The following is an 8,797-nucleotide window of genomic DNA, read 5'->3' as shown; positions in this document are numbered from 1 at the left end:
TATATACGACTTAAAATCTGATTAGTTTACCGCTGCATGCTTTATATACGAATTTACACCTGTACAGTTCATAGCTGCATGCCCAATATGCGACTTTACATCTGTACAGTTTATGGCTGCATGCTCTATATACGACTTTACACATGTACAGTTTATTATTGCATCCTCAATATGCATCCTCAGTTTATAGCTGCATGCTCAATATGCGACTTTACATCTGTACAGTTTATGGCTGCATGCCCTATATACGACTTTACACATGTACAGTTTATTATTGCATCCTCTATATACGACTTTACAACTGTACAGTTTATAGCTGCATCCTCTATATACTACTTTACATCTGTGCAGTTTATAGCTGCATGCTCTATATACGACTTTACACATGTACAGTTTATAGCTGCAAGCTCTATAAACGACTTTACATCTGAACAGTTTACAGCTGCATGCTCTATATACGACTTTACACATGTACAGTTTATTATTGCATCCTCTATATACCACTTTTCATCCGTACAGTTTATAGCTGCATGCTCTATATAATACTTTACATCTGTGCAGTTTATAGCTGCATGCTCTATATACGACTTTACACCTGTACAGCATATAGATGCATGCTCGATATACCACTTTACATCTGTATAGCGTATAGCTGCATGCTCTATATACGACTTTACATCTGTAAAGAATATAGCTGCAAACACCAGTACGGTTAATAGCTGCACGCTCTATATACGACTTTACAACAGTACAGTTTATAGATGCATGCAGTCTATACGACTTTACAACTGTACAGTTTATAGCTGCATGTTCTATGTACGACTTTACATCTGTACAGTTTATAGCTGCATGCTCTATGTACAACTTTGCATCTGTACAGTTTTAGTTGCATGCCCTACATACGACTTTACATCTGTACAGTTTATAGCTCCATGCTCTATATACGACTTTACACATGTACAGTTTATAGCTGCAAGCTCTATAAACGACTTTACATCTGAACAGTTTAAAGCTTCATGCTCTATATACGACTTTACATCTGAACAATTTATAGCTGCAGGCTCTAAATACGACTTTACATCCGTACAGTTTATAGCTGCATCCTTTATATACGACTTTACAGCTGTCAAGTTTATAGCTGCATGCTCTATATACGACTTTATATCCGTACAGTTTATAGCTGCATGCTCTATATACGTCTTTACATCCGTACAGTTTATAGCTGCATCCTTTATATCACGCCCGGCAAACTGTCGCTCCACTTCAAAATTGTGGTGTACGGTAAAACGAGCGAACGGCATTTCCGAGGTAGAGCGGAAGGCCGATTTAAACGCCTAATTGTAAGTATTGTTTATGTTTTGTCTTGTTATTCATTTAAGTTGTATTTTTTCGAAAAACGGAAAATGTGGTTCCGTGTAGGATTGACTTAGGCTTCCAATTATCTAAGCTGTTACAAAAAGAAAATTATATTAAGCCCGGGAGAACTTTTCTCCCTGACGAAGCGAACGATGATTTGTAGAATATTGAACTTCCCAACCATAGAAATGCCATACCTTTCGGATTTCTTAAAAAAGTGTATTAGTAAATTATCGACCCGTAATAAGAACTTGTCCTTCGTGCAAAATAAATTACTCCTGAAGGATTTCTTAAATTTCTAAATCGATATTTTTCGAAAGTAGTGGAGCGAAAGGGCAAGAGATGGAGCAAAAGGTTCGATGTTGAGCGCAAGGCGATATTAATTTGACGTATTAGGAGGAGCGTAGTCTATGATTTTTTTTACATATAAAAGCTATAGAAGTTAAAATAGACGTGATCAAGTGTTGAGACCGAGATATATATACCTTTTGAAGACAACTAATAAAGTGTGATATCCTTTCAACGACTATAGCGTAATAAATGTAATCGCGAAGGTGTCACCTATGGCTTCCGTGTAGATTTCTTTATTTATGTTCGAATTTTGGATGAGGCCCGACCATTGAATCATACACATGTATGCATGGCATAATACAGGATGCCACTTATTCGAGGTCAATCATGATTTTTGACACGGTTATGTACATTTAAAAACGTGTGTCCGTGCAAATGCGACAAAATCGAATATTTTTATTTCTACCGCGAACAAATGTTTCCGAGCAGGTACGTGTAACTCGATTGTTCATGCCAAAATGTTATGTTTTTCGAAAGTTAGATATTCAAGGTGCAGAACAGAAACAAAATTCTTGCATATCAGACTGGCGTTTCCGTTAGTTTTACCCATGCCGGAAATTTCATCTGGCATGGGGGGTTCCAGATGAGTCGCGTGCTGTACAATGGCACGATAAAGATGACGCCATTTTACCGTTATGAATGATTTTGTAATTCATACGCTGTTGAATGAAAGTAGTTACGGTTGTAATGATATAAATTTTCATTGAAAATATAGATAAAGAATTTAAAATATAATGGAATATGGTAGAATATGCAAGAAAAAATATCTGACATATGTTTGCGGTTCGGATCGGAATATCCGTCCCTCGGTCACCCGCCCATGGGCGGTAACTCGGCAAGCCTCGTTACCGCCCAATGGGCGGGTCACCTCAGGACGGATATTCCGATCCGACCCGCAAAATATGACAGATATTATTATTATGCAATGCATGGAACACATTAAATTAAATGGATCACTACTACCGAGTTCAGTTCATAATGACTTTCTGTAATTAATAGCTCTAACGTACCTGTTCTGAGCAAAAACACAAATAAGCCACGTTTTTTATGAATTTGTAAGGTGGGGAATCGCTATGAAAATGGTTGACAAGGTGTCAGTCGTTATAAGGATATTACACGTGTTCCAGTTATGTTTCAAAATACTTCCTCCCTTATTTAGCATTGTTGTTTAGTTTATTATTTTCGTCTGAAAGTGTAAATAGAAATTTCTACTACATGTACAGTTGAGTTCACACTAAAGGTTACACAAAGTGCACTAGGAGTGCACTAGATGTGCACTACTAGTGCACTACAAAGTGCACTAGTAGTGCACTACTTGTGCACTTTGTAGTGCACCAGACCTATTATATGTATTAAGCAGTTATCTTTTATTTCACTGAAAAGCAATTTGACTTTTACAAAAAGATAGAAAATATAGATATCTGTCAATAGTTTTTTCAATAAAAATTTGAAATTGTGATTATTGGATTTTGTAAAATATGGCGTAAAATATTAGAACAATAAATTTCAAAGTCATTAATTTTACTGATTTTGTACTTTAAAATTTAATTGTTAGAATAAGTAATTTTTAAATATAAATAATAATAACTTTAATGTTGATAAGTGCATAAATTAATAAACAAACTTAATTGATATTTAATATGATTCTATTTTATTATAATCTGGTAATGAAATATGAAACATTGAAATGCTAATCAAACAAAATTAAGTCAGTTCTTTTTTTGGGGGGAGGGGGAATTATACCGTAGTATTAGTTATTTTTTTATCTTAACTTATGGTTGTTTTAGTTAAAGGTAATGATTTTAAGCATTAATAGCCTTTAATACATTAAAGAATTAATGTGTTTATAATTTGCCTAAATTTTGTCAATTTTATTTCATTTATAATCTCTCTTACCTTCTCAAACTAAGATTTACCTAAGATTAATATAAATGATATATATTATTCTGAAAATAAATATATATATATATATATATATATATATATATATATATATATATATATATATATATATATATATATATATATATATATATATATATATATATATATATATATATATATAATGGTGTATGTATTGATATGTGTGGATTACCTGTGGGATACTAGTATACTTAAACTGACATGGATATTAACAAAAAGATTAGAAAATCTGTCAATTCCCTTTTTTTGAGACGACACCAATCTTTTTTCCTCTTTTTTCATGCATTGTAACATTATTATGCAATATGATTAATTTTATGAGTTTATTATAAATTGCAAAAATATTCATTTTTTCTTTTTGTACTATTTGTAATGAAATTTATTTGCACCAACATCCAGAGAATACAGAATTTACATCGCCTAATCTGGCTTATGTTATTTACCCTGAGGGGCTCTCTTATCAGCAGGGTACTATATCAAAACACCTATACACAACATGACTTTTGACACTTTAATCTCCTGTAACTGTTTTCTGCTCATGTATAATATTAAAAAAAAAAAAAAAAAAAGATCCGCATTAAAGTGAAAAGGAAGTTGCAAAAGTTTTATAATCATGTATTTAAATAATATTTTCTTTAAAATATATTATCTTCTAAATGCTTGAAAACTGACAAGGCAAATTTGTCAAATCTATAATAGAAAAAAATAACATTTCCCAGTTCAAAAACTAAAAGATGCTGCAAATTTTAATGCAGAATTGCAAGAAATGTTAAAAAATATTGATACGAAGTCTTTGTAGAATAGTTAACACTGATCTTGGTTTTAAACCAGCTTTTTATAATAAGATAAGAAAATTCCACTTCAAAGACAATAAATGACAATAATATCTAACGTGCGGTTATGACATTAAGATTATTTTTTACATTTGATTATACAAAAAGTATAGTCATTTATCGATGACTTACATGTATTTTGGGGAAAAACGAAATTTTCAATAAATATTGCATACATTTGCATTTTTGTTATTTACCCTGAGGCCCTCTTATCAGCAGGAGACCAGTGTAATGAAAACAGTCGCTCTCAAAAAAATACCAATACACAGCATGACTCGAGACTTTCCTTTTGTATAAAAACATTCCATTTATACATTACATTTTTAATGTAGAAATCTTGAATAAAGTTATCAATTTTATTGATTTTATGGAAAAATTTTAATTATGTATATCTTTAAAAAGTATGCAACCATTTTATGGTTGAAAAACATAATATCACAGTGTATAAAATGTTTTAAAATCAATGAATTCATATTCTCTTTCAATCTTGAACATGAGGAATTGCTTATAAAAGTTATATATTATCACAGATTTATATTAATAGTATATAGTAATATAAATCCGTGATATTATTATGCAGAATGGCAAGAAATGTGGATAAATGGATACATATAGAAAATTCCGCTTAAGAGACAATAATATCAGAGACATAGATAACATCTATCTATATCTCTGATGATATCTATTATGCATTTATGCCTTTATGTTTTTTTTGTATATTTGATTATACAAAAATTATGGTCATTTACTGCATGAGTGCCAACGTCTGATGAATCCCAGGCTTATGTCTAACATGCATTTTGAGAAAACCAGGGAATTTCAATGCATTCTTATAAATCTGCAAAATTGACTGTTCTTTGTTATTTACCCTGAGGCCCTCTTATCAGCAGGAGAGTGGTATATTGAAAGAAAATACCAATACACAGCATGACTTGAGATTTTCCTCTTCAATAAAAGTATTCCCTTTATACATTAAATTTTTAATATTGAAATCATGAATAAAGTTATCAAATTTATTTATTTTATGGATAATATTTAAATTATTTGCATAAACATATGCAAGCATTACACAGTTGAATACTAAATTATCACAGTATATTGATTGTATAAAATCAATGTATTAATATTCTCTTTCAATATTGAACATGATGAATTGTCTCTTAGTAAATAAATATTATAGAAATAATATTTTAGCTTAAATATAACCTTTCCTTGATTTGTTTGAGCTTATGAAAAAAAGTTTATGATGTAACAAACTAAATTAATTGGGCCAGAATTATCACATTGATTTAAACCATTTGTACACTAGAAAAATTGAAATATATGGCCATTTAAAAAAGCTTTAAAAACACTTATTAGTCCCCTACCGGTTTACCGGAGGGGACTTTAGGTTTACCCTCCGTCCGTCTGTCCGTCCGTCCATCTGTCCGTCCGTCTGTCCATCTGTCAGTCCGTCAGTCCGTCCGTCCACAAAACTGGATCCCGCGATAACTTGAAAAGTACTGAAAATATTTTTATGAAACTTGGTATATGGATAGATGGCAGTATGGAGATTATGCACGTCTTTTTCTTTTCTTCCTATGTTGAAAATTGTGGTTGCTATGGCAACAAATAGGCTGAAAATATGGCAAATTTTACACATAAACTGGATCCCGCAATAACTTGAAAAGTACTGGAAATATTTTTATGAAACTTGGTATATGGATAGATGGCAGTATGGAGATTATGCACGTCTTTTTCTTTTCTTCCTATGTTGAAAATTCTGGTTGCTATGGCAACAAATAGGCTGAAAATATGGCAAATTTTACACATAAACTTGATCCAGTGATAACTTGAAAAGTACTGGAAATATTTTTATGAAACTTGACATATGGGTAGATGGCAGTCTTGAGATCATGCACATCTTTTTCTTTTCTTCCTATATTGAAAATTCTGGTTGCTATGGCAACAAATAGGCTGAAAATTTGGCAAATTTTACACATAAACTGGATCCAGTGATAACGCAAAAAGTACTGGAAATATTTTTATGAAACTTGACATATGGGTAGATGGCAGTCTTGAGATTATGCACGTCTTTTTCTTTTCTTCCTATATTGAAAATTCTGGTTGCTATGGCAACAAATAGGCTGAAAGTATGGCAAATTTTACACATAAACTGGATCCAGTGATAAAGCAAAAAGTACTGGAAATATTTTTATGAAACTTGACATATGGGTAGATGGCAGTCTTGAGATTATGTACGTTTTTTTCTTTTCTTCCTATGTTGAAAATTCTGGTTGCTATTGCAACACATAGACTGAAAATATGGCAAATTTTACACATAAACTGAATCCAGTGATAACTCAAAAAGTACTGGAAATATTTTTATGAAACTTAACATATGGGTAGATGGCAGTCTTGAGATTATGCATGTCTTATCTGTTCTTCCTATTTTGAAAAAATATCTTTAGCCTTGGCAACAAATAGGCTTAAAACATTGCAAATATAACAATATTTGTGATTAGTCAAAAAGAACTGAATTTTTTTTATGAAATTGCATCTTTAATTCAAGAATTATCTCCTGTTTAAGAATTTTGCTTTTAAAATGTTATATTTTGGTAACAGGGATGTTTCAAATATTAACTTTAGAGTGTCCTTCAGTCCGTCTGTCTGTCTGTTCATAAAAACTGTTTCCTGTGATCACTTTTAAAGAACTTTTCCAACAAATTTACTTAAAATAGAGAAAAATTGAAACATTAGTGAATGGCCAATGGCCCTTCAGAATGTTGATGGGGTTCTAACCGGTAGGGGACTTATGGATTGCTTGCAATACTATGATAATTCCTTGTTTAATTATCCATTACGGAGCATATTTAAATTTAACCTTATTAATTCTATAAATTTGATTTTAAGGGGTATTAATTTTCACTTACAGTTAAATACTGGTTAATAAAAATATGATTACAATAAATGAAAAAAACATTTTAATTTTAAGGTTTAACATGATAATCACCTAAAATGTTAAAACTGCTGATTTTAAAATTTACTTATTTATTTTCATGAATAGGCCATATATATATTTTCCCAATTTTTTTTTCATACAGCAGCATAACAATGGATGCCCCCCACTTGATATACAATTATCCAATAAACCATTTAGGTGTCACCTTCCCTGGCCAGCCTGGTCATATGGTCTAGTGCACTAGAAGTGCACTTCTAGTGCACTTCTAGTTCAGCTCTAGTGCACTAGAAGTGCACAAGGGTGGGAAGTTTAGTGTGAACTCAACTGTATAACTAGGTCTATTATATTATTGATAATTTTAGTCTGTACACCGACTGAGTTCTGCCTCAGTTTGAGAGGAAAATAATAAACTAAACAACAATGCTTAGTAAGGGAGGAAGTATCTTGAAACATAACTGGAACACGTGTTATATCCTTATAATGACTGACACCTTGTCAACCATTTTCATAGCGATTCCCCACCTTACAAATTCATGAAAACGTGACTTATTTGTGTTTTGCTCAGAACAGGTACGTTAGAGCTATTAATTACAGAAAGTCATTGTGAACTGAACTCGGTAGTAGTGATCCATTTAATTTAATGTGTTCCATGCATTGCATAACTTTGTTTCTGTTCTGCACCTTGAATATCTAACTTTTCGAAAAACATAACATTTTGGCGTAAACAATCGAGTTACACGTACCTGCTCGGAAACATTTGTTCGCGGTAGAACTAAAACTATTCGACTTTGTCGCATTTGCACGGACACACGTTTTTAAATGTAAATAACCGTGTCAAAAATCATGATTGACCTCGAATAAGTGGCATCCTGTATTATGCCATGCATTAATGTGTATGATTAAATGGTCGGGCCTCATCCAAATTTCGAACATAAATAATGGAATCTACACGGCAGCCATAGGTGACACCTTCGCGATTACATTTATTACGCTATAGTCGTTGAAAGGATATCACACTTTATTAGTTCTCTTTAAAATGTATATATATCTCGGTCTTAACACTTGACCATGTCTATCTTAACTTCTATAGCGATTACTTATAAAAATCATTGACTACGCTCCTCCTAATACGTCAAATTAATATCGCCTTGCGCTCAACATCGAACCTTTTGCTCCATCTCTCGCCCTTTCGCTCCACTACTTTCGAAAAATATCGATTTAGAAATTTAAGAAATCCTTCAGGAGTAATTTATTTTGCACGAAGGACAAGTTCTTATTACGGGTTGATAATTTACTAGTACACTTTTTCAAGAAATCCGAAAGGTATGGCATTTCTATGGTTGGGAAGTTCAATTTTCTACAAATCATCGTTCGCTTCGTCAGGGAGAAAAGT

Source organism: Ruditapes philippinarum, unplaced genomic scaffold (assembly GCF_026571515.1).
Source record: "Ruditapes philippinarum isolate M1 unplaced genomic scaffold, ASM2657151v2 ctg8986_1_1_1_1, whole genome shotgun sequence".
NCBI classification, from domain to species: Eukaryota; Metazoa; Mollusca; class Bivalvia; order Venerida; family Veneridae; genus Ruditapes; species Ruditapes philippinarum.
The sequence above is the reverse complement of the archived record's forward strand: the minus strand, read 5'-3'. Positions refer to the sequence as shown.